A 27,734-nucleotide genomic window follows, 5' to 3' on the forward strand; every position below is an offset into this window, starting at 1 on the left:
TAAAATGCCTTAATGGTAAGAATGAAAGTTTATTTATGAAAACTGATGTTGGCCAGACTAAACATTAAGTATGTTGCTTTTATACCGTTTGTGAAGGATTACAAGTCAAAGTGAATTTTTAATCCCTGCTTTCTGTTTTTATTTTCATTTTCCATACCATAACTTTTTTCAGGTTGGGGTTGTAATAAAGCAGCAAACAAAATACGTTGTTTTACTAATGATGAAATCTAAATTTAGTGAGAGAGCAGGTGCATTATTAAAAACTGGGGGCACGTCAATTGAGAACTGTGCTCCAATTATGTCCTAAACTGCACTTACGTCATGGTGCTATGACTCTCCCACCTCCTCCAGCCCTCAGAAGTACTGTTCTGGGTCCCACTCTTCTCATTACTTGTAGCAAACACATTATTTTGAATGTATTTCAAGGGTTAGATGCCATAATGGTGGGTTGTTCTGTACCACCAGCCTCAGTGGATGGTTCTGTTCGCTCTGTTCCTTTCTTATTGGTTCATGCGCTCACGAGACTGCTCCTTCTTGGCGTTACGTTTGGGATTCAGGAACATCCTGTATGGATCTTTCTCATACATTCTGTGTGAGAGAGTGCATCCATTTAGAAAGTTATTGCTGCCCTTTTACAATAAAAATAATATAATTTCTAGTGAATTGAATAAATAAAAAATAATTAACAGCAAACTGCATAAATTAATGCAGCTGACCCTACCCCATCCTGTGTTTCATAGTGAGGGGTCAATTGATGCTTTCTCTCTCTCTCTCACTGCCAACACATCTTTTTCATTTAATGTGTTCTTAATGTGATAAAAAATATTAAAGCAAAATTTACCCATGATATCTTGTCCCGGTGTTCATATTATACATTTTAAAACTGCACCATGCAGCGTACTCTTGGAAGTGAATCCTAAAGACATCAGATCACATCTAGTGATATCCACTGACACAGCCGCGATTTCCATCATCTGAGCAGTAATGGAGAGCTAGTGCACATACCCATTGTTCATCTTACAACTATTGAAGGGACATCAAGTGCAGATTCATTTGGGAAAGGGAAAAAAACTGCAACAATATCTACTTATATTTCAGACATGAACGATGTGGTAAGTATAATTAAGGAGTCATATTGAAATGTGAGTATGTGAATCATTTTAAATAACTGTGCGAGACGGTGAATATGCAAGTGGAGCCAAGCAGAGCTAGAGAAAGAAAAAAGTGGAACAGCTTTAAATCGCTAGCAGGACAAAAAGAGGTTTTCAAAGAGAAGGAGGAAAAAGAAACAATCTTCTTAAACCTAACAAAGAAATTGACAGCCTGATTAAGTGACTTGCGCTGAAGTCATGATTTCAAATTGCCTTACTTGTCACTTAAGCTTGTTTTTGTATAGCAGGGTGGTTTTCCTTACAGTATTTAGAAAGCCTAGGCATATCGGGGTTGAGACACTAATGCATTTTTTACTTTAATTCAATCTGGATTTCAATAGCTGACTATTCATGTGTGACAAGCTTTTAATGTGCTGCACATTATCTAGTGCGGGAAATCAGCTCACAGCATGACGTTTTATTAGAATGGTTAGAATGCTTTATATAACCACATGGGACCGTCGTGAGTGCTAACTGTTTACAGCCCTCTTTAAGGCGGACATCTCATACTGTATATTCAATTATTTTGCTCTCCAGCAGTATTATTATTATTATTATTACTGTACTTCTTATTATTATTTGTTGCTTAAACAACTGTAGTCATGGCTCATTGAGTATATCAAATCTATATAAATTCATATTTCATCCATCCATTTGTCTATTGTCTTATTCCACTAAATCCATTACAGAATTCACTGAGAGGCAGAACAATTATGTCTTAGTGGTAGCCAGCAATCAAGTCACTTGCAGAACACACTCATGCACCCACCTGAGTTAATTCAGAGTCACCAATTTGCTTGACTTGCATGTCACTGGGAGAAAAGCCAGAGCATCCAGAAGGAACATGCAAACTATACAGAAAGTGTCCAGAACAGAATTGTAACCGGGATTCATTGAGCTGTGAGGCAGCAGCTCTAACCAATGCAACACAATGCCACCCTTCTGCTCCTTTTGCATGTCCTCCCACTGACCATGGTGTCATCCTAGCTCTCTACCTCCATTTGTTCTTGTGTCCTCTTCAGGATTAAAATCATCTCTATCAGATCTTATCTGCTTTTCAAGTTGTAAAATATTTGCTCTTCTCAACATTTCTTGTTATTCAAACCTGTTTACCCTGGAATCAGTTTTGTTGTTCTTGTTTAAGCCTGTCAAACATATCAATGCCTTTCCTTTTTATTGGGAACCAGAAATGCGCAGAATGCATCAATGGAGGTTACACCAGTGCATTTCAATCCACCCATGTAACCTGTGCTAATTTGTGTTTCTGCTAATGGACTAATAGCATAAAGTCAGACACTTAAAATGCCCCCAATGGGACTGCCAATGTGGGTGAGGATTGATGAGTTACACTGGGCTGAATGGCCCATTCTCATTAAAACCTTTCTAATGTTGTAATGTGATTGTCACCTAAAAAGAGCACATCGCCATTCACACCTGAGTGCATTGCTTTTTTGCTCTTTATTTGAAAATAAAACATCCATCCATCCATCCATTATCCAACCCGCTTTATCCTAATTACAGAGTCACGGAGGTCTGCTTGAGCCAATCCTAGCTGACACAGGGCGCAAGGCAGGAAACAAACCCTGGGCAGGGCGCCAGCCCACCGCAGAAATAAAACATTACAATAGAAAACATCTCAAACAAATAAGATTAACTCAGAGTTCTAAGATTAGCTCAGAGTAATCTTAATTAAGTGACTTGTCTATGATAGCTGATTATTTGCAGGGTGATAAAAGAGTAAAGTAAGAAAACTAAGCACAACCTCGGCATACTTATTTTAGAATTACTGTATGTTAACAAGTTCTTTCCATTGTTTATAAAGTATTTTAGTCTTTTAACAATACTTTTCTTCCCAAATCCAACAATCAACTTACACAGACCCCTGTCAATCTCTGTCTAGTATCCTGCAGGTATATTGCTTATGGGGTACCAGTTCATATACACAACATTCATTTGCATGATAGCATACATGGTTCCACACTAGCATGAGAGTGCTAAGGTGTGCATGTTCCTTTTCAGAATTTTAGTGGGGGTTACTCAGATTAGAAAGTGTAAATGTAGCAAGAAATAAGTGGGTGATATGCTTTAATGGAGTGATTAATATGGGGATCAGGATAATTGATTGCTCTGTGTGGCAATTCATGCTTTGTCTTACTCCAAGTAGATAAATCATCTGAGTAGTGACGAGGAGGTGAGTTCAAAGCATGGAAACATGAGTTAGACAGAACATGGAAAAGCCCTCATGTGGAGAATCCAGTCTGTGATTTCCTTGTCGTAAGTGTGACATTTGAGGAAGAGGTGTCCATCCTGTTGAAAGACAGAAGGAGCAGTGGAGACAGAGTGTCCTGAGCCAGCAATGAAGGGGCTGATAGCATGGCTGTGATCCTAGGTGAGTGGCATCAGATCTGCCACTCGTATTGTATTATGTAGTATTATTTACTGTTGAATTCTACTCTATTGCACTATTATATTGTATTGAGGATTACTTGTGTTCTGTGTATTGTATTGTATTGACCCCTTTTTTTTGACACCCACTGCACGTCCAACCTACCTGGAAAGGGGTCTCTCTTTGAACTGCCTTTCCCAAGTTTTCTTCCATTTTTTCTGTACGTTTTTTTTGGGAGTTTTTCCTTGTCTTCTTAGAGAGTCAAGACTGGGGGGCTGTCAAAAGGCAGGGCCTGTTAAAGCCCATTGTGGCACTCCTTGTGTGACTTTGGGCTATATAAAAATACCTTGTATTGTATTGTATTGTATTGTACTGGGAGAAAGCAGAGGAGAAAAGAGAGGTTTGCTGGATTGAATATCTGGGGTCAGTGAGTCTAGTGATTATGCAATGCAAAGAAGGAATGGGTGTTGGCAAATATGCGCCAACTAGCGTTATGGGCAATTTATTGGATGGGTAGAGAAACTGAAAGGATACATGAAGAGCTGTTTTTTTAGAATTTGACTGTGTTTTAATTACTTATTATACTTCCCTACAATTTTTAGAGAGATGTTTATTCATTTTTGCACCTGGACGCAATTAAGTATAATAAATATGCACTGTTTGCAAAGGAAGACTTGTTATTCTCTGTTCTGTTGCCCTAGTACATCCTCAGTTACCGATTGCTAGATGCCCCACTGGGGAAAGGTGCCCATGGCCATAGGCACAAGGGCAACACACATATCTTGTTAAAATCAGATTTTTTTTTTTCCAATTTGAGTCAGTCAGTCGTTTTCTTACTCACTTAGTCTGCTGGAGCCTATCCCAGTGAGCACAGGGTGCAAGGCAAGGAATAAACTCTGGACAGGGCAACAGTCCATCTCAGGGCAAACACACACACACACAGCAAGGGGTAATTTTAGGGTTGCCAATTCACCTAACCTGCATGTCTTTGGACTGAGCCCTGGTCTCCTTCCTGCAAGGCAGCAGCGCCACCACCGAGCCACCCCACTTTGAGGTAAAATAGAATATTACATTCCTCTGAATTATATGAAGTGGATTGCGATTCTTACACTTGACTAAAGTAAATCTACATGTTAGCAGTGTGGTATGGGATGTCACAGCTGATTTCTCATAGTGCACTTTAATTCTATCCGCTAGTACTAGAATTACCCCTGTTAATGTATTAGAAGTGATTATAAATCCAAGGCTATCTGAGAGATTATGTTTACTCAAAATAATTTAAATGCATTCCCTAAACATTTGGCATGACCTGGTGTGTGTGTGTGTGTGTGTGTGTGCAATGAACTGACTCCATGTGTGTTTATTGTTCCTGCCCTGCACTTCATGCTTTCTGGGATGGGCTCAAGCATCCCCGCAACCCTGCTGTCAAGCCAAGCTCCTTTCAGGACCACAGCATCAACATAATTCCATTAGGCTTTATTTGACCTACTTGCCTGGTTTGACTACTCCTTTCCCCTTTTTTCACGTTAATTTAAGAAAGATGATCAGTTAATGAAAAGTTGACACAACTAAGCTGATAATTCTGCGCTATAGTAAAAGTCCTTTCTTCATTATGTGTCTTTATCCTCTGGTTTCCAAAATGTTCTAATCATCTTGCAAAATTTTGCCACTCTGAGGCACGATTAGTGAGTGTAACAGCCTTGAAAATAAAAGTGTTAAAGGCTATATGTCACATTCTGCAGCTTTTCCAGTGAATTTATTTGCAGACTTCATTTACATTACCTTAGTCTTAGTCAGAGGCAGTCAATGATGTGCTCTCATGAAGGTGATTCATCTACTGTGACATACCCAGTGACTCCCCCAAACTAGCCTGTGACTTGCCCCAACAAAAATCATGTAAGTTTGATTTTGACTTTAGGTGTAGATGTTGGCATTTTGTGGATGAGAGCTGACAACCAATGAATCTGGAAGTACAGTACAATGCATTTAATGTAGCAATGAGGAATAAGCAGTTGGCAAGTCTGACATACCCTATGAGCAGAAGTTGCATAATGTAACAGCGGCTTTAGTCTAAGCTCTTAAGGTCCAGTTGTTGTCCTCACAATAAGACTATAATAGAACTTTTATATATGTAGGTTACTCATTTCTCCTCTTTTGCATGTACATTTCCTTTTAATTTCATGAAAACATGTCTTGATACTCAGTATAACTAAACTTCCATTAAATAAAGCTTTCTTAATCATACTGAAATAGTTCTAGAAGTTAAAATTAGGGTAGGTGCATAATTTTTTCAGAATTAGATGTCATATCAGGATGTCCACAGCTAAAAGAAAAAATGGTAAAAGAGTTGAAGGGGATGAGTATTGTCAAGGGCTCTACCCTTCACCTGTCCTCTTATTTGTCACATGTGTTCAAGTCTGTCCCCCGGCTATGTTGCACGATCATTCGCAGCTATGTGTGAACTCCCTGCCCTCTCCGCACTTTCCTTTGTCATTCACAGTGCTCTTGTTAAGATAACTTCAGGTCTATTTGTGTTTGCATATCAGAAATTGGCTGGACTTTATGGAATAACAGCATTTACATAACAGAATAGGCACTTTACCAAGAATCTTAAAGAGTCCCAATACTAAAATTAAACTTGTAAAGACATGCATGCTGAGATCAAAAATGATAAAAAGACTTCAATTAGAAGACAAAAAAGCCACTGATTAGAAGCTCAGTTAGAACACAAGCCAGCAGCCACCATGTCCCTCGGGCAAAGCCCGTATAGCAGACTTTATTCATTTAGATGGCTGCAGTTCTTTTCCGCAGACCTTTTCTTCTGTGATGTGCTTACTAGGCTAGTTTGACTTGCACGCTTGAGTGTGTGTGCTCTCAGCTCACACCAGGCACATTCAGTTTACCTCACGTATACCAGGGAGTCTTTGTCATCAAATCACAATTACTCGCTCTAATTGCTCTTCTTGTAGCCACTGCTTAGTATAAAGCTAGACCACTGTCAACATGTGTTTAGATGTCTGTGCAGAGATCTTTTTTCCAGGAAGCAATTGATTTTGCTACTTGATTTACGACTTTTGTTAACCTGAAGTCCCCTGTGCTTTGGACGTCAAGACCTTCGTCACCCTGATTAAAAGCACACAGTGTGACATCACAGTTCAACGCAAACATCCCCTCTATCTGTTGTCAATAAATATCACCTAGGTTACTGTTAAACACATTAAAACTGTCCAATCCTCAGTGTCAAAACTCACAAGTCACAGGAGCATATGTTCACTAAATCAATATAGTTGAATGACTAATTCATTACCACTTCCCCCTAGGTAAGCAAAAATAACAGCAAGGAAAAAATACCCACTGCTACCTTACTTCATGTATTTAGTGTTGCATTCAGTCTGTACCTTAGCCAATACTTTATGATGCTCACTCTTGTCCACACATCCATCAGTTTTCTGGTCCTGCCTTTTCCCATACGGTTTCATAGGGACCAGATGGCTCTCATTACAGCCATGGGCTCAAGGCAAGGAAGAGACCTGCACAGTATGCCAGTCTGTTGCAGAGTACACTCACACATAGAGGGCAAATTTAGAATGGATGATTATTCTAATTTAAGAAGAACCTGAAAAACATCCCCACATACATTATGAGAATATGCAAACTACACACAATCTGTGACCTGTCCAGGATTTGAACCCAGGTCTCTGAAGCTCTGAGAGAGCAGCACTAACTGCTGAGTACCTGTTATCAGAATAAATATAATATGTTGCCATTTTCTAGTGTGGCACTCGAGTATAGGGATTCATTTCTAAGCCTAGATCTCTGAATAAAGTTTTCACCTCCTTCTTTTGCCCGCATTAGTTTTGCCTGAGTACTCTGAAACATCCAAATCCACCTTACTATTTTGAAAATTTAGGTGGCAGAAACTTACATTACAAAAATCCTAGCTTTACCTTGTTCCATTTTTTTTATTTTATGTTTAAGCCTGGGCATACACTGTGCAGTTGTTAGAAATCACGGTCAAGCGGATATTCACAATGCACAATAGGGTCACAAGTTGTGTATGTGCTCAAGCTGTACTGCAATTTCAGTCCAGTTGACAAGCCAGGACTTGGGTACTCAGACTATACGTGTTCATGGCACCAAAGGGCATTTTGCAATAAAACTTTACCCACTGCAAAAACAATATGGTCGCAGGCTTCTCAAAAATATCAACCAACAAAAGAACTGCTGACTTTTGTAGTACTGTGGTCTGAAACTTAAATAAAAGAAAACACGTAACTGGACATGCAGGTTGTTGAGGTGCCAACAATACAGTCTGTATTTTACAGAGAGAACCGGAGGTACATAATCTATGTCATTTATCATTGTGTGTCTTGTATTTCGGGTTCTTTCAGTAGATGTTTCCTAAGACACTTCTGTCCTTGGCTATTTATTCTTATGTGCATTATTACTATATGATAGTTACCTTTTTGAGATTAAAAGTGTGAAAGTGAGCATGACAAGGGCAATACCAGTGTCAAGTCACTATACTACAACAGACTGAAAGACAATACCAATCATTTCTCACTGTTCTTATAATTACTCTCTTTAAAGTCAAATTCAATATACCATCTAGCCAACTGCTTGAAGAAACTGTCATTTTTTAATCATGGCGTTCTTTTACTTTCAGGTTCTAATATAGATAGATAGTATGAAAGGGTTTTTCATGATCTTCAGTGCATGTGGATATTATTGTCATTAGTGTTGCCATGCATATGCACACTCAGTGTGGTTGCTGCACAATGAATTTTGGGAAATGTAATGGCGGGCGGCACGGTAGTGCAGTGGTAGAGCTGCTGCCTAGCAGTAAGGAGACCCTTCCCGGGTCCTCCCTGCATGGAGTTTGCATGTTCTCCCCGTGTCTGCATGGGTTTCCTCCCACAGTCCAAAGACATGCAGGTTAGGTGCATTGGTGAGCCTAAATTGTCCCTAATGTATGCTTGGTGTTTGGGTGTGTGTGTCCTGCGGTGGGTTGGCACCTGGTTTGTTTCTGCCTTGCGCCCTGTGTTGGCTGGGATTAGCTCCAGCAGACCCCCGTGACCCTGTGTTAGGATATAGCAGGTTGGACGATGACTGACTGTAATGGCAGCATCGAAAAATGAACTCATTAACTCCTCATACTACAGAACAGTTAACTGAAATTTTTAAAAATACAGAAATTCATGTGAATGTGCAACAGCCCAGTTGTAAAATGAAATTGGGCATCTCAACCCTTCATACTCCAATTTCATTCTTAATACCATTACATTAACACATGGGCACTGGTCTTATCTTAACATGATCTTCATTCAGCCCAAGATTTGATGTGTTCTTTCTGTTTTCCTCTCACACCCTGAATCCTTACTAACATTCATGTTGTTCCCTTTATTTTACCTTTCCCTTTTAATATTTCCTCTAACTCATGTGTAATGTTATTACAGAGCTGGCTGACCTGACACAGGTTTTTGTTTTATTTACTTGGTTTTTAACCTTGTGTGATGGTCCAGACTGTCAGACTTTTTCCTGCATCAGTCTTCATCAACTTGCCTGGGTATTGTCACACTCATTTCTGTTAGTACCATAAACATGCTTATTTCTGTGGTAGTTCCCAGAACAGTCTTTAATATAAAATGCTGTTGCCATATGTCACATTCTTATCATCATTTTTTATATTCAGTTACTGCAAAGGACATTTTTTATATTATTTTAATACCTGTGACATACTTTTTTTTTTTTTTTTACAATTGAACTGCTGGCAGATAAAGTAGCTCCTGTAAAGTAGGGAACCAGCCAATTTTTAATGTGAAATCACTAAGTCACATCCATCTGCTGTTTGTACTGGCTTATCATATTTACAGGGGCAGTAGACCAAAGACAGTACAAGGCAGGACCCAATCCAGCACAGGGGACACTGACACACTCACACACACACACATATTTGATGGTAATGGGCAAATTTACAACCTCATATTAACTTAACATGCACATTTCTGGAGAAAATCAATAGAGTACCTGAAGAAAACACACAAACACAGAGAATTTAGAACCGCCAGGTTTTTGAAATGTGGTCGAAAATTGTGTACAAGAGAAAAACACATGAACCACAGGGAGGGCAATTTAGAATTACTAATTAACCTGTTGTGCATGCTTTGTACTTGGAAAAAATACTTGAGGGCACCACAAAGAGAAGCATCAGGCTGGGAAATAAAGCCAGGATACTGGAGCTGTGAGGCCTCAGCACTAACTGCTATGCAACTATGCATATGATGATTTATTATTGATAAATTAATAAAGAATTTACTTCTTACACAGCTGTTGTAATCAGTATTAAAAAGTGAATACAAAAAGTGATTGATTAATAAGTGAATGGTTGAAATACTACAATATATTGACAGTTGTCTTCATTCAAGTGACAGATAAAAGTGGGCAATTACATAGATTTTCTCAAAATGTTCTCTGAATCTAATTTTTTTTTAAGTGTAAAGAGTTAAAAACCTAAGTGATAAGCAAAACCAAAATCGGAAAACAATACAAAAATTATTACCTACAGTACCATACACACGCAGATCTAATTTACCAGGGGGCCATCCTGAAGCTTTCTGTAGAACAAACCAAGAGGTTGGCCACATAATTACAAAGGTACAGGGCAGCACCATCAAACATGAGGGGTTGGGCAGTGTTAACAGAATCTCAAACAATTAATTGAGTATCACAGACCTTCTCTTCCATATATATATAAATATACAGTGTATATATTATATATATATATATATATATATATATATATATATATATATATATATATAGACACAGTATATGCACAAACACACACTGCAGGAGTGTACGCAGGCTAACACAGTAAACTAGAGGAGAGAATGAAATCAGTAGCATAGTGGCTTAGAAACTGCAGTCCTGTTCCTTAAGACACACTATGCCACACTACCTGCAAGCAGACAGCATGACTTGGCCTACGCAGGTTAATAAGATATGGCAGTCAGTGGCTGGATGAGTGCAAGTAAGACAAAAAGGCTTGTTGTGCTCGTTATATCTCAACTAAATGGAAGAAGAAACAAAAAGTAAGATTCACCATCAGGTTAACTGGATTGCTGATGCCTGAACAAATGAAAAATCCCAGTCAGATATACTCAGTCAGTTGATAGCATATTCTTCCAATCATATTTTTAAACTTTTAGGGCCTTGAGCAGTGCAAATATATGACGAGGATTATATAAAGAGGTATTTTTCTTAATGACGTCACATTAATGTCACCTGTTAAAATTTAAATTCTGAATTCTTGACTACCCCAGTACAATGTGAGGCACATTCTTGTTTGAACATTGATGAAGTATAATGAAAAACATTTTTACTTACTAGTGATCAGTTTTTCAGTTTCAGGTCACCATAACCCTGCAGAGGTACTTCTCGGCCTCAAGGCATAAAATCCATTTTGCTTGAATGGCATTTATTAAGTGTATTCATGCAGGGCCATGATATGTTGCTATGTATAAAGTAGTAACTCTTTCCTCCAAGTGCAGTCATTATGTTGTAGGTCAGCAGAGCCCACAGAACTCATTTCACTATTTCATAAAGACCTTTGGCAGTTCATAAATATATATATGGAGACATCAGAATGAACATAAAGTTTAAAATTCATGAACTCATTTCCTCATTAAACATTAATATGGAGAGAATACTCACTGAAAAACATACATTTTATGTGTATATTTATATGCCTATCCATTTTGTAACTTGAGGTTAGGGGGATAGCTTTTGGAGCTATAATCAGCCATAGATGGTTATTTATTTATTTAATACATGCCACATCATCTGATCCCTGGGGTTAAAGTTACTGCTTTTAAACAAAATTTCAACAAAATGGGGTATCATTAATATAAGCACTTGGAGTGATGTTTTATGCTATTTTGAGGTTGCTGATCGCAAATAATAAATCATATTTTGGATATGATTCTCTACCAGTGGTCCTGGCCCTCTAAGAGTCACTCTCAGAAGATTACAAATGACAAATTTCGAACACAAGCATGTGGGTTAATGTTTTAAATTATTTCAAGAACAGTGATTATGAATTTGATAATTTTTGATTTTTTATCCATTATTAGGGATTTAGCTCTTCATGCACATCCATCAGCTTGTGAAGAATGACAAATTTCTATTACAATCAAGAATACTTAAACTTTAAACATTTGATTTGAAGCACACATTTTAATATCTCAATTTTTTGATGCAAATATTTTTGTCTTACGTACGTCTATCTCATGAACTAAATCATTGCTTATTACTTTTTTCTTAGGAACACCCATAATTAACATGGCTTACATTAATTCAGACCTTTTTTTCTGCTTTTGCTAGAGTTACTTTTTTATTTTTGTCTTTGACATTTTTTACGCCTATTTATGATTGTAATTTTTGGCAACTCTTCTTTTGATTGACATGCATTTTCTTTGACTTTGATTGGTTGGTCCAACACCTGTCCCTGTGATAACATGTTATATTGTCTTTTATAATTAATGAACTTTTTTATAATTTCTCACAAGACACGTTCAGAAATTATATATAGATATATAACACGATGTAAACCTACACTTTAAATTAAGTTCATAGACAGGCTGCCGCTGGCGTTTGTAATTTAGTGCCTGCCCATATAAGGCCGTCCGTCAGCGGCAATCCAATAGCAAACTGCCACGGGTATTTTAAATATTCACGGGTGAAGGACTGTGCTTATGGAGAGGAAGATGAGATGGTCAGGGTGGTGTTTGACACAAACTCAGCGAAACTGCGAGAGAAAGTTTTAAGTGCCAGGACTAAGGTAACATTAAATACAGCCATGGACATAGCACGAGATGGCACCAGCACAGCTGGGAACCTTCGATGCATGTACACCGAGTAGCTCACGTGAACTGACGCAGTGCACAGATAAAAGCAACAGTTCCAAACAGTGCTGAACAAAAACCGAATTACACAATTGAAAAGGCAGCAAAAAATATGAAGCGTCTGATAAGCATATTCATAAATCCAGCTACTGCGGAAACAAAGCACACGGTGGAAAAAGTCAATGTCCCGCTAAAGGAAGACAGTGTTAAAAAAAGCCGTGCATGCAGTGTGTCAGGTCTCAGATAAAGAAGAAGACGAGCTGTTTATTGATGCAGTAAGAAACGAATCAATGAAAGAAACCTGTCATCTTTACAACGATTGACAAACACGGAATGTAACTTGAACACAACACATCCTACAAATACGAACCTGATTGAAAGAAATAATGATAATCAAATCCTTGATGACAGCAACACTCAGTAACACTCACAAAACAAATACTGTATATTGACAGTCATGTTACGTTATTTTTAAAATGTTCCCTTTTCTTTTTCTAGCTTTTTAAACACACTACTTCTCTGCTGCGATACGCGGGTATATATATATATATATGTATATATATATATATATCCCAATCTACATACTCGAATAATGGATACTTTATTCACCATCAATGATTGTTTTGGTAAAGCCATACTCAGTGTATTCATTAGATGAACGGTAAAAAAGTAAGAGCGAGGGGAGGATGACTTATTGAGGCATGCAAGCAAAACCACAATAGCACGCGGGCTCGATGTACGAAAAAATACATCTTTTCAAGTTCTATTTACTCCATATGTGTCAAACTCAAGGCCCGCAGGCAACATCTGGCCCGGCGTGTAATTATATCCGGCCCGCGAGATCATTTTATATACTGTATTATTGTTATTAATGGCCCGGGGATATGAAGCACTGGTAACACAATAAACTACAGATCCCATAATGCAGGGCTTCAGCTGCCTTGCCGAACACTTACCGCGTCACCGCCGTCTCTTCAGTCGTTTCCTTACTTTGCGAAGGAAGCAGCTTTTTCAGAGCTTCTGCACTGTTTTATAAACGAACAATATATAAGAAAGTCCTTTTTCCTTGCTTCGCCAACGAAGCAGCCTTTTTATTTAATCCACGGGTTCTCCGCTGTTTCATTGTTCATTTATTACGATTTTTATAGTTATTGTGTAGGTTTTATTTAATCCACGGGTTCTCTTCTGTGTTCACTGCGGTGTCTTCTTTCGTTTACGAGCTTGCCAAGGAAGCAGCTTCTCAGCTTCTGCACTGTTTTAAAAACGAACGACATATAAGAAAGTGCTTTTTCCTTGCTTCACCAACGAAGCAACCTTTTATTTAATTCACGGGTTCTCTTCTATTTTATTGTTCATTTGTTACGATTGTTACAGTTATTGTGTAGGTTTTATTTAATCCACGGGTTCTCTTCTGTGTGTCACTGCGGTGTCTTCTTTCGTTTACGACCTTCGCCAAGGAAGCAGAAACTTACAACCACCGAAACTTTGTAACGGCACAAGACTTCAGGTCACATCTCTATAAAACAACCTAATTGAAGCAACTATATTTACTGGCAGTGCCTCAGTGACACAGTTTTTATTTCTCGCATCCCCGTTATACCATCTAATCTCCCATTTTAATTCAAACGCGTTCAATTTCCAGTAAGGCTCTGCTTCGCAATGACAATTAATAAGTCTCAGGGACAAACACTACAAAAGGTTGGCATTTATTTGAGGCGGGATTGCTTTTCACATGGCCAACTGTATGTTGCATGCTCAAGAGTGCAGCACACAGCTTAGTCATATTACAACCAGAGGGCCGAACTGACAACGTGGTATACAGAGAGATCCTTAACAATTAATTTTTGACATATTTTCGTTCAGTCTAAAAATGTTTACTTTTTTATTAATAAAAATATTCAAACAGTATTTCACCGCTGCGAATCGCGGGTATTTTGCTAGTAGATATATATATCCCAAAAGTCACTACAGTATAAACTTTTAATAAATTCCTAAAAATTACACAAGAAACAAAGTTTATTAATATTTCTAGCATCAACAAAGGAGACGTTGCAGTTTTACTTGCTAGGCTTGCCGTCACATTCCAATACCTCGAAGACTAGTTGTATACCTCCATATGAGCGCCTCCATTTTTGAGAACTTTCAGCCTCTCCAATGTTTGCATCTCTTCCCCGAACCTCGCTGCAGGCCATACGGATTCTTTCCTCAAGCTATGACAGGTTACGGGCATAAGTGGCATACACCTTGCTTTTGATATAGCCCCACACAAAATAAGTCATAAGGTGTAAGCTCAGGGGAGCGTAAAGCCCATTCGCGAAGACCCTTTGTCCGATCCATCGATCAGGAAACTTAATGTTCAGGAAATCTCTGACTAACCTGGCAGAGTGGGGAGAGGCTCCGTCTTGTTGAAAAATGACATTAACAAGGTCACTTCTCACCTGATGTTGTGGCACAGCAAACTCCTGCAGCATCTACAGGTAATTTTCCCCTGTAACAGTGGTCGTGTATAGTGACTTTTGGGACACCCTGTATGTATGTGTATATATATATTAAATTAAATTATAAAGTACTTCACCATGTTCCTTATTGTTTCTAATCATTTTTATGCCAGGATTTGTTAGTTTAACATATTATGTTTATTGATTTTCTTAAGAGTTAATAATACTATAGTTGAGTAGTTGAAGGTTTAATAAATATATATTTTAAGTAATTTGTTCAGCTTTTTTGTTGTTGTACTTATGTTGGGAATTATAAGCATTGTTGTATTACATGACAATTTCATGTTGTACATTAGCTACATACAAGCCCTTGATGAAACTGAGATAGATAGATAGATAGATAGATAGATAGATAGATACTTTATTAATCCCAAGAGGAAATTCACAAAGGCTTGCTTTACTTTGGTTGACAAATAAACAACACACTGTAAATATAAAAGAACAAAAAGATGAACAGCCAATGGGCAGCAGAGTGTTACGCTTGTATTTGGATCCCAGTCCAGTCCTGGTAGGGTTGCCTTCACTGCTGAACTTACGTGTTTGTCTGTTTGTGAGATTTAGCTCAGTGAACACCAGAATACTACCACAAAGACAAGACATTCTGTCAGTCAGCGGACAACTCTAAGCTGACCTGCTGTGTATGTATTGTGCCATGTGGTATACTGTTGTTGTCAGTATAAATTATTACTTTCTTTTACCTTACATTTCAAAAAATGTAAAAAATAGATAAAAGATGCAAGTCTGCTAGTAGTTTTATTGCTGGCAGAACATGTAGTGTAGGCAAACTAGTTATTGTGACAAGCAAGCAATAATTTAGGGAATCGGTGTCATCAAGCAATGCGAGGACTCTACTTGAAGAATAAAAGACAGCAATCAGTCAGCAGTGAAATGTTTCTGTAGAATGCACAGTGTGTTTTGTTAATGTTAATGTTAAAACTGATGCTATAAGCACAACAAAGCAACAGGTTCTGCAAACTAAGTAACAAAGAGTGGTAACTTCCTTGACTTACTTTAACCTAAACCTAACTTCTAAAAAAATGGCTTATTTTCAAAATTTTGCATGAGCAGTTAGGAACGGTTTCTGCCATGTGTTCAGTGCTACTCAGATAGTCTCTGGCTTTCATTTGGACTAAGAGGGGTCTACAGTAGTATGATGGATGTTTCAGATATTCAGGTTCCTGTCTTTCACCCATCACTGCACATGTCAGCTCCCTACACAACCCCTTTATTAGTACAAAGCCATCCTTCTACCTATACCACTGGCCATCAAAATTGCAACACTAGGAAAAATACACCATATTGGTCCTAAATTTTTAGAAAGGCTAGGTTATGGTCAAGTGTGAAAATGATTACAAGCCCAGCTCATATTCAAGTGATGCGTGTGAGTTATGCCCCTCGGACTTTCCCACAGTGGGTATAAAAGGTGCCTATAAAGTGGACTTCATTGAGTGACTACTGGCAGTTAGTATACTCTTAGGGACCAAATGTTAAGAGGTGAAGAGGATGACTGCCATATATCCAATTCACGGACTTTGAGTGAGGAAGAATTGTTGGGATGCAGGTAGGGAGATTATCATTCTGGGATATCCCGTTGAACGGAATGTGAGCACAAAGAGAAAAGAATGGTGTCAGTGGATAAGAAAGGAGGCTAGACCCACCAAAGTAAGGGATCATGAGTGTCCCAACACACAAACAAAAAGGACTGACACCTTGTGTGCAAGGCAGTGATTGAACAACCACATCACAGACCCTAGCCCAATAGCTGTGGTCTGTCACATGTTAAAGGGTGCCCACACACACTGTTTGATATTGTTTTCAGCTGTGAGGCCTTCTCACTTGCATTACATTGCTTCGGATACCCTTGACCCTTAACCACAGGCATCTGTGACTGCAATGGTGCCATAAACAACGCCAAAATCAGGATAATTGGCATTATGTTGTGTTTTCAGAATAGTCATGTTTTAATTTACTGAACCAGCAATCAAATGCTGAATGTTTTCGAAGATCAGGTCCACCAAAAACACCTTCTTTCAGTGTAGCCTTAAAGAAAAACAGAAACTTTTGGTCCATAAACCAAGCTTCATCTTTGATAGGGCTTTGACAACTGCTTCATATAAATCGGTGGTAGCAGTGCTATCTGGATCCACCAATCTAGGTCTGACAAAGTTTTTGGTACCAAACTGTACCTTTTTTTTGTAGCTGGCCCTGCTTTCTGAACCCAGTGTCGGTTCTTGGCTCTGCTATCCCACATAAAGGGAAAACCTGGGAATTGTGTATACTGTGACTGCTGACCCAGTAGGAAAAAATGGTTTTCATTTTTAATTCAGCACCCAAAATATCTAAAGATAATGTTCAATAATCAAAACAGTTATTTCAGTGTATACCAATGTAATGTTTTTCGTATGGATTTTCTTTCAGGGTTTCCAAAACAAGATAGTTTGATGTTAAATTCCAAGCTAGCCACATATGAATATGGGTCTGTGCCTGAGTGTGTCTAGTGATAGATTGGTTCCCAGTTACGAGGTGGATCCTAAACAGTACTGTTTAGAGCTCCTTGACTCTGTGACTGAATAAATTTTGTCCCAGTGCAATAGATGGAGTTAGTTGTGAAATAACTCAAAATGCGGCAATCATTTATCGGCGTCTACGAAAGTGAAAAGCTGGCGGGTCCAATAAAAAAATAACAATAAGCGCAGCTTTACCTGTAAAATACGAACAAGGGTTGTAGAAACACGTGTGCATGTAAATAAACATACATACATATTGAGGTGCATTGTTGGCCCTGCCTAAGTACGAAATTACCAGTGTCTGTCTGCAGTTGGATTGCATTTATTCAGCAGACAATAGAAGCTCCTATTTTCCAAACAGAACAGAGTAGATGATAACAAAGGGCTGGCATGAAAGATAATCCCTGGGCAGATGCGTAATATTTCCAAGCTGCTAGAATGAAGCGAAGCAGAGCAAATAAAATGAGTCACGGGCTGCTCCTGCTGCCCACAGTTCAGAGCTGCCGGTTTCTTTAGCACCGCGGTCGCCATGACGATCGCGTCTCCCAAGTGCCGTCAGCACGCGCGCGCAAACATGTGCACGCGCATCAGATAGCAGCTATCTTCGTTCGCGCTACACAAATGAAGCACTTTTTGCACGTGTCTGTGAAAAGTTTACGCTTAAACACACTAAAATTGTTGCCTTCCTAAACAGTTCACATCTCCTTGAAAACTTCAGTTGTAATTAAAGGCTTTTTTGCGTGTAATGCATGGTTTTCGCCGAAACTCTCAATTATAGCTGATTGGCAGATGCAGAACTCGCTAAACAAAACTCCCCTTTGTGAGTGCTCAGTATTTTAGCTGTTATAGCAACATTTCAGGAAAATAAAAATCTCTAGGTGGAAATAATCACAGTGGAATGTAGAATTACACATATAACAATGTATGTATGTGACAAATAATTAGATTAGATAAAATAAAATAAACTAACAATCCCATGGGGAAATGCAATATTGCTGTATATGGTAACACTCAGAAATTTATTTAAATGTATAACTAATAACATCGCAGTTTCTTCTTTTTTAAAATCTGCAGATACTTAAATCTGCATAGACTTATACTGGAGACAGCTTCTATGAAATAAGATTGCCCGTTGACCCTGGTATGCCTCAGCTCTGTACCTGTTGTTGTTTAGTTTAGTTAATCAGTCCCCTCTTGTAACGCCATAATTCCACACATTTACCTTTTTTACAGGAATTGACGGATATAAAATAGTAAAAATGCCAACAAGTAGACTTCTTACAGTATAGGTAAATCAGCCTAATGATACACACAAAAATACCCCACACTACTGTATTAACAAAGTATTTAATATCTTAATGTTACAACATAAATTTTAAATTAAGTGCAATAACAGACTGAGTTGGTCTGTTTGCCTTTTTAACACAATAAACAGTAACAGAAAATCATTACTTGTTTACAAATTATACTTATTTGAAGCAATTGGGAATAAGATCTCTCACCACAATAGAGCATAACAGTAGTTGTGACCTGATTTAAGCAAACAATAAAATGCCACTTCCTGGCTGGCAGTAGATGTGGCCTCACTATGGATGTCTACAGCCAGACCCTTCTCAGTGAAGACAGCAGCAGGTCTAACTGCTTTACAAATCAATGGTCATTTTCAGGGCTAACTACCCCAGCTTTGTGTAGAGTGCTAAATACAAGCAAAGGAGATGGTAGTATCCCTGAAAATGACCACTGCTTTCTAAAACGGTTGAACCCACTACCACCTACATCAGCTGCTCCTGTCTGCCACACAGGTCTTTTGTGGCACCACATGCTCCCAGCTGCTTTGCACTTGTGCTTGCATGTTCATGCCACCACCCTCACCTCATTCCACTCACCCAAGGTCAGAATCAACCTGTCTGCCACACAGCCCTTGCCTCCAGGTTCACATTTGATGCTTGCCAGTGACCACAAAGGCAAGTCAATGGACTTTAGCAGCAAAGGCACTTGGTCAAAGTTCTTCTCTTTAAGTGGTCTGTCTGCAGTGCTCCTGCAGTGCTGAGGTAGAGAGCCAATATTGAGAATTTGTTTTGAAAGCGTGGTATATTTTGTGAGCTATTGTTCTTATTTTAATCTTTTAATCTCTTTAATTATATCTTTTTTTTATTAATTATTTATCCAAGGAGCCCTAACCCTGCAGGAGAGTACAGGAGAGTATAGAGGAAGAGGATGGCAAAGAAGAAGTGGGATAGTCAGAGAGATGCAGAAAGTAGACAAAAGTAGAACGAGTTAAGGCGCAAGGTGAAGAGAGAAGTGGCGAAGGCTAAAGAAAAGGCGTATGATGAGTTGTATGAGAGGTTGGACACTAAGGAGGGAGAAAAAGACCTGTACCGATTGGCTAGACAGAGGGACAGAGCTGGGAAAGATGTGCAGCAGGTTAAGGTAATAAAGGATAAAGATGGAAACGTACTCACAAGCGAGGAGAGTGTGTTGAGCAGATGGAAAGAGTACTTCGAGAGGCTGATGGATGAAGAGAACGAGAGAGAGAAGAGGTTGGATGATGTGGAGATAGTGGCTCAGGAAGTGCAACAGATTAGCAAGGAGGAAGTAAGGACAGCTATGAAGAGGATGAAGAATGGAAAAGCCATTGGTCCAGATGGCATACCCGTGGAAGCATGGAGGTGTTTAAGAGAGATGGCAGTGGAGTTTTTAACAAGATTGTTTAATGGAATCTTGGAAAGTGAGAGGATGCTTGAGGAATGGAGAAGTGTACTGGTGCCGATATTTAAGAATAAGGGAATGTGCAGGACTGCAGTAACTACAGGGGGATAAAATTAATGAGCCACAGCATGAAGTTATGCGAAAGAGAAGTGGAAGCTAGGTTAAGAAGTGAGGTGACGATTAGTGAGCAGCAGTATGGTTGCATGCCAAGAAAGCACCACAGATGCAAAGTTTGCTCTGGGTGTTGATGGAGAAGTACAGAGAAGGCCAGAAGTAGTTGCATTGTGTCTTTGTGGACCTGGAGAAAGCATATGACAGGGTGCTTTTAAAAGGGGTTGTGGTATTACATGAGGAAGTCGGGAGTTGCAGAGAAGTACGTAAGAGTTGTACAAGATATGTGCGAGGGAAGTGTGACAGTGGTGAGGTCTGCGGGAGGAGTGATGGATGCATTTAAGATGGAGGTGGAATTACATCAGGGATCGGCTCTGAGCCCTTTCTTATTTGCAGTGTTGATGGACAGGTTGACAGATGAGATTAGACAGGAGTCCCCGTGGACTATGATGTTTGCTGATGACATTGTGATCTGTAGCAATAGTAGAGAGCAGGTTGAGGAGACCCCGGAGAAGTAGAGATATGCTCTAGAGAGGAGAGGAATGAAGGTCAGTAGGAACAAGACATAATACATGTGTGTGAATGACAGGGAGGTCAGTGGAATGGTGAGGATGCAAGGAGTAGACTTGGAAAAGGTGGATGAGTTTAAATACTTCGGATCAATGGTACAGAGTAATGGGGATTGTGGAAGAGAAGTGAAGAAGAGAGTGTTGGCAGGGTGAAATGGGTGGAGAAGAATGTCAGGAGTGACTTGTGACAGATGGGTATCGGCAAGAGTGAAAGGGAAGGTCTACAGGACGGTAGTGAGATCAGCTATGTTATATGGGTTGGAGACGGTTGCACTGATTAGAAAGCAGGAGACAGAGCTGGAGGTAGCAGAGTTAAAGATGTTAAGATTTGCATTGGGTGTGATGAGGATGAACAGGATTAGAAATGAGTACATTAGAGGGTCAGCTCAAGTTGGACGGTTGGGAGACAAAGTCAGAGAGGTTACATTGCGTTGGTTTAGACATGTGCAGAGGAGAGATGCTGGGTATATTAGGAGTAGGATGCTAAGGATAGAGCTGCCTGTGCAGAGGAAGGCCTAAGCAAAGGTTTATGGATGTGGTGAGAGAGGACATGCAGGTGATCGGTGTAACAGAGCAAGATGCAGAGGACAGAAAGATATGGAAGAAGATGATCCACTGTGGCGACCCCTAACGGGAGCAGCCAAAAGAGGAAGAAGATTAATTATTTATCCAAGGTGACTTAACAACATCTGAGATACAGCTGGTTACATTTCTGTTGTTTTTTCAGTTGGAGAAAAAGCAGGTGAAGTGATTTGCTTATGGTCACACAGTGTCAGTAGTAGAATTTGAAACCATAACTTCTGGGTTTGAAGTCCAAAGTCTTAACCACTATGCCATACTGCTTACCTTTGCTTCCAGATGGAGTATGATCAAATTGGATAACACCAATATAAATTGGAGCGACTCATGGTATTATTCAGAAGCAAAGACTACAGTTTTATAATTGTAGTAAAGTGTTTTAATACCACAAAAAACTGTTCATACACTTCACCATATATTACTGAGCACACAATACAAATACTTTCAAACTGCAAAAAATGTCAAGACACTACTTGGAAGATCTTAGTGCATTCTGTGACTTTGAGATCTCTGCTGAAACTCAAAGAGGAGACACTTGTGAGAATACCGGGGTATTTTTTCTCAAGAGAAAAGTCTAAGACACATAAAAGAAAAGAACATTTTTCCATTGTGTTTCTTTCTGATCTCATTATTGTCCAGAAGAAACCAAAAAGATATTAAAGAGATCTCTTTTTTGATTTTTTTCACTCCTGTGGGCCTGGTGAAGATCTCCAGAGGTCTGCAATTTAGGAGTGCTGCTGAACGGCCAATCGAATTGCACGTTTATGTCATATGGTTTACAAAAATCTGAGAAAGGTGTGGCGATGGCTGACAGCACTACATGACACTGTTGTGATTAGAAAGGCAGTCCTACTACACAAAATGCCCAGTACAAAACATGTCTTCTCAACAGTAGTTATTATTCAGATTACCCTCCCACAACCCTAATCTTAACCATTTTGTAAGGAGAATGACACCTTTTATTGGCTAACTAAAAAGATTACAATATGCAATCTTTTTAGTTAGCCAATAAAAGGTGTCATTTTGCTTGGCTTTTCTCTACATTCATAATGGCTATCACGGTACAACAACCTAGTACCATTTTGTAAGGATAATTTTGAGAATGCCTGTTTTATGAGAGTGAGGCGTAAGGTATGTCTTCAAAATGATGCCAATGATTAGGTGTATCGTGTTAACATCGCCGATCACTGAATGCAAAGGCCATTAAACATCACACTATGTATGTTATTTGATTGGTTCGTTAAAGGAGCAAGAAATGTGTCCCTTTCAGGACCCGAGGAATTTGTCCCTTTCAGGTCCGGACCCAGGGCTCTGCAATGCTCACTTTTAACTCAGGTCCCATATCTCTTATTCATATATTCATATATCTACAGTGGTGTGAAAAACTATTTGCCCCCTTCCTGATTTCTTATTCTTTTGCATGTTTATCACACAAAATGTTTCTGATCATCAAACACATTTAACCATTAGTCAAATATAACACAAGTAAACACAAAATGCAGTTTTTAAATGATGGTTTTTATTATTTAGGGAGAAAAAAAAATCCAAACCTACTGTACATGGCCATGTGTGAAAAAGTTATTGCCCCCTGAACCTAATAACTGGTTGGGCCACCCTTAGCAGCAATAACTGTAATCAAGCGTTTGCGATAACTTGCAATGAGTCTTTTACAGCGCTCTGGAGGAATTTTTGCCCACTCATCTTTGCAGAATTGTTGTAATTCAGCTTTATTTGAGGGTTTTCTAGCATGAACCGCCTTTTTAAGGTCATGCCATAGCATCTCAACTGGATTCCGGTCAGGACTTTGATTAGGCCACTCCAAAGTCTTCATTTTGTTTTTCTTCAGCCATTCAGAGGTGGATTTGCTGGTGTGTTTTGGGTCATTGTCCTGTTGCAGCACCCAAGATCGCTTCAGCTTGAGTTGACGAACAGATGGCCGGACATTCTCCTTCAGGATTTTTTGGTAGACAGTATAATTCATGGTTCCATCTATCACAGCAAGCCTTCCAGGTCCTGAAGCAGCAAAACAACCCCAGACCATCACACTACCACCACCATACTGTTACTGTTGGTATGATGTTCTTTTTCTGAAATGCTGTGTTCCTTTTATGCCAGATGTAACGGGACATTTCCCTTCCAAAAAGTTCAACTTTTGTCTCATCAGTCCACAAGGTATTTTCCCAAAAGTCTTGGCAATCATTGAGATGTTTCTTAGCAAAATTGAGACGAGCCCTAATGTTCTTTTTGCTTAACAGTGGTTTGTGTCTTGGAAATCTGCCATGCAGGCCATTTTTGCCCAGTCTCTTTCTTATGGTGGAGTCGTGAACACTGACCTTAATTGAGGCAAGTGAGGCCTACAGTTCTTTAGACGTTGTCCTGGGCTCTTTTGTGACCTCTCGAATGAGTCGTCTCTGCGCTCTTGGGGTAATTTTGGTCGGCCGGCCACTCCTGGGAAGGTTCACCACTGTTCCATGTTTTTGCCATTTGTGGATAATGGCTCTCACTGTGGTTCGCTGGAGTCCCAAAGCTTTAGAAATGGCTTTATAACCTTTACCAGACTGATAGATCTCAATTACTTCTGTTCTCATTTGTTCCTGAATTTCTTTGGATCTTGGCATGATGTCTAGCTTTTGAGGTGCTTTTGGTCTACTTCTTTGTGTCAGGCAGCTCCTATTTAAGTGATTTCTTGATTGAAACAGGTGTGGCAGTAATCAGGCCTGGGGTGGCTACGGAAATTGAACTCAGGTGTGATACACCACAATTAGGTTATTTTTTAAGAAGGGGGCAATTACTTTTTCACACAGGGCCATGTAGGTTTAGATTTTTTTTCTCCCTAAATAATAAAAACATTCATTTAAAAACTGCATTTTGTGTTTACTTGTGTTATATTTGACTAATGGTTAAATGTGTTTGATGATCAGAAACATTTTGTGTGACAAACATGTAAAAGAATAAGAAATCAGGAAGGGGGCAAATAGTTTTTCACACCACTGTATCTATTACCTGAGCCAACTTAATCTGATTATAAGTTTGTAGTAGAGCCTATTTTGGCCTTATCAGATGCAAGCCAGAGTACTAAATAAATTGGGCAGAAAGATGATTTGAAATGTGTGTCCTAAAATAAGATTTTGTTATTTTCTGATATATTTGTGCTTGGTAACACTAAGCCCCTGTTTTACCATGTGCACTGTACTCCTTCCTTGTTAGCTCAGCTCAACAGATAGATACAGCTGAACTGTGGTAGTTGTTTAGAGATCATGCGTACACAATATGACTCCTTTACAGTATATAATTTGGTCTTGGATCTCAGGATCCCAAACCTTTCTCAGAAAAAAAGTGTGTAAGGCAGGAACCAGCAATAGTCAGAATGCCAGTTCATCACAGGGCACTGTCATGCAGGGCACATTAACCTAATATGTTCGTCTGTAGGCTCTGTGAAGAAAACTGGAGTATGTGTAGAGACACCCATGCAGCAGGAGGAGTATTAAACACTATGCCACCAAGAGGACCAAGAAGACAAAATAACATGTAAAATAATTAAAAGCTGGATAACTGAACTTAAGAAAGTTTGCAGGTGCTCTTGTGTGTTTGTTGGCTTTAAGGAAAGAATCAGACTTTATGTCTTAACTAATAAACATTCTGTATGCACAATAGATTCAGATCATATACTGTATATGGTTTTACAAAGGGTCACTTTTAAAAGTCTTTCTCTTTGAATATATGCCACCAGTTACCTGGTAAACTGCAATATGTTTTAAATGTTTAGACAGATGTGAAAACTGACGTTAAGATTTCACTTAGAGACATTTGCTTTCTAGCAGCTTTCACTTTTGGATTATAGGCAGCAAAGCAATTTAACCTTTACTGTGCAAGGGCAAACCTGATGAATGGAGAAAGGTGACATCCCATGTATGGGATCATGCCATACCTTGTTTAAATGTCATTATTTTATATTGCACCTATTGAGAAGAACATCATGACAAACCATAATGTGATATCAATGGTATAGTTTAAAGTCAATTGAGTGCTTTCATTTGAGTTAGACCACTGGCAAAGTGATTGGCTCATCAGTGTTTTAACTACAAGAAAATTGTAAAAATGACCTCCATTTGGTGCTATTTTTGGACATTGTTGCATGCAGTGGGCAGATATTCTAATACTTGATAAAGGTTCTCATCTTTTTAAATAGAAATGTAAGCATGGGATATAAAGGTCTTATGTTCTTAAACGGGTTCCAATGACCTAACAGCCTTAAGATGTTTCTTGTAAGACTGCTACCCATCTGTTTAATTTTACAGATGTATCTGAAAATAATGCCATGGGAAGAGTGTGGGAGAGACACGTTTTTATTAGATTTGAGTGGTGAGTTGGAGGCAAAGACTCAGCTGGCAAGAAGGCAGGGAAGCCGAAGTTCTGAGGAGAAACAGAAAGACACAGGTTGAGTCTGAGGCTGAAAGATGTAAGTGGAAGTGTTAACTTTCTTTGTGTACTGTACTTGATTTATATATTAATTTACTCCCTCTACTCATCTCCCTCCTTTATTTTTCTGAAAATCTGAAGAATTATTTTGGCATATTTTCATTTCTTTCTGGGACAGTCTGCTTACAGAGTTGTCCTTCATTAAACCAGCTTAATTTGGCCAAGCAGTTGACCCATATTGTTGTGATGATGTAAACAAAGTGCTTTCAGTAGTCATTTAGGTTATGGTGGGTCCAGCTTTTTCATCTGCTGTGGCTGGCTAAGTAGGGTCAGTTCCCTCAGTTCTTAAACCAGATGTTCAGAAAAACAGGAAATAGTAATAAATAATGGTTTACTAATGCCCTATATACAAAGTATATCATAACCAAATTGGCAGCCTAATCCTTAGGGCTGCCAGGCTCAGTGCTCTGTCAGTGCTCTTTCTGTTTACAGTTTGCACATTCTGCTTTTATTCAAGTTCATTTCTTGTCACATTCCAATGACATTGTCAGCTATAAATTGCCTATGTGTGAGTTTGGGTAATCTCGCTAAATGCACTTATTTTGGGTATGATACTCTAAAAGGACAGTGGCACAGTTCTTAGGACTGCTGCCTCTTAACTGCAGATTTGAATCCTTTATGTGGAAGTTTGCATGTTATCTTTGTTCGTTTTTTTGCTGTGGGTACTCTGGCTTCCTTCCCACATCCCAAGGACATTTACTATAAGTTCAGTCATGGCTCTTAAATAGCCACTACTAGGGACCGCTGCCCACCAACCTTGCTGAAGGTTGGATTAAGTGTGTCCAGTAAATGGAAGGATGCATGACATGACTTTGCAAAGTACATTGTCAAGAGTTTAATGAGATGTTATACAAGAACTTGCTGCAGACAGGTTTGTTGCTGCCTGCATCCTTGATTGATGGGTAGGTGGGTTGATGTACTCCTAACACTAAACCAATGTATTTTTAAAGAATGTGTTTGATATAAGCAATAGCAAAGATTTACTTGCTGTGTTCCAGTTTCCATGCAACTATGACCTACAAAACTAGGTTGAAAATAGGCTGATGGATGAATGGCTACTTATTATAAAGTATGCTATGTTGGAATTTTCCATATTGCATTGGCTTTTACCATTCATTGCTGGGTGTTCTGTTGTGGGCACCACAAACCTTCTCAGTTTGCAGATTTGTACTGTGGTAACTGCTGCAGTCCAGCCGCGAACCCGCAACCTCTGGATTCTAACAGCCCACAGAATCAGCCTCCTTGTCAGTGTGAGCTAATGTAGTTTCTCCCATATCTCTAGGCTCAAAGACAGGCTGTAAGCAGAGTAGAGTGGTTTCTGGTGGTGTCAGTTCAGCCCCCACTTCACTTTGGGTTCTGCATCGACACCACACTGACTCGTGGGCAACTGTTATCTTGTAACATATTTCTGAATCAGTCAGAATGGGGGTGCCAACCCATGGAGCGCCAGTCCTTCACAAGACACACCTGACACACACATACCCAAGCTAACTTATGTAGGGTGTTGTGACCACTAGGGAGCATTGCAGAGCCTGCAAACACTAGACACAGGAAAATAAATAAAGTCACAAGTGCAAATAGCTATGTCATGAAGTTTGTCAGAATATTCTCAATGGCACATCGATGTTCACTAGTGTTTTAGTTTTTAACCCAAAGCCTCAGGAACAACAGCCTCTGCAGGGTCTTACTGAGGATTTGAGCAGTGTGGAAAGACCAGCAGAAGGTTTTGGTGAAGCTGGACTTCCAAGAACCTAAAACTACTGACTTTCTCAAGCAGCGGAGCTGTTGATGTAAAATGGAATGTAACTGTTTTTGTTTTTCCTAAAGTCCACAGTGTACAGT

At 39.2% G+C, this 27,734-nt stretch overlaps 1 long non-coding RNA gene across 1 annotated transcript in view; it reads left to right on the top strand.

Annotated features, from left to right (window-relative positions):
- Positions 1-969: 969 nt before the first annotated feature.
- LOC120532215 overlaps positions 970-27,734 on the top strand; it is a 37,664-nt gene continuing 10,899 nt past the window's right edge. Inside the window, exons 1-2 of the long non-coding RNA XR_005634258.1 lie at positions 970-1,112; positions 25,712-25,872. This is a non-coding gene — a long non-coding RNA (uncharacterized LOC120532215). The remainder of the gene's footprint in view (positions 1,113-25,711; positions 25,873-27,734) is intronic.

This window comes from Polypterus senegalus, chromosome 7 (assembly GCF_016835505.1).
Source record: "Polypterus senegalus isolate Bchr_013 chromosome 7, ASM1683550v1, whole genome shotgun sequence".
NCBI classification, from domain to species: domain Eukaryota; kingdom Metazoa; phylum Chordata; class Cladistia; order Polypteriformes; family Polypteridae; genus Polypterus; species Polypterus senegalus.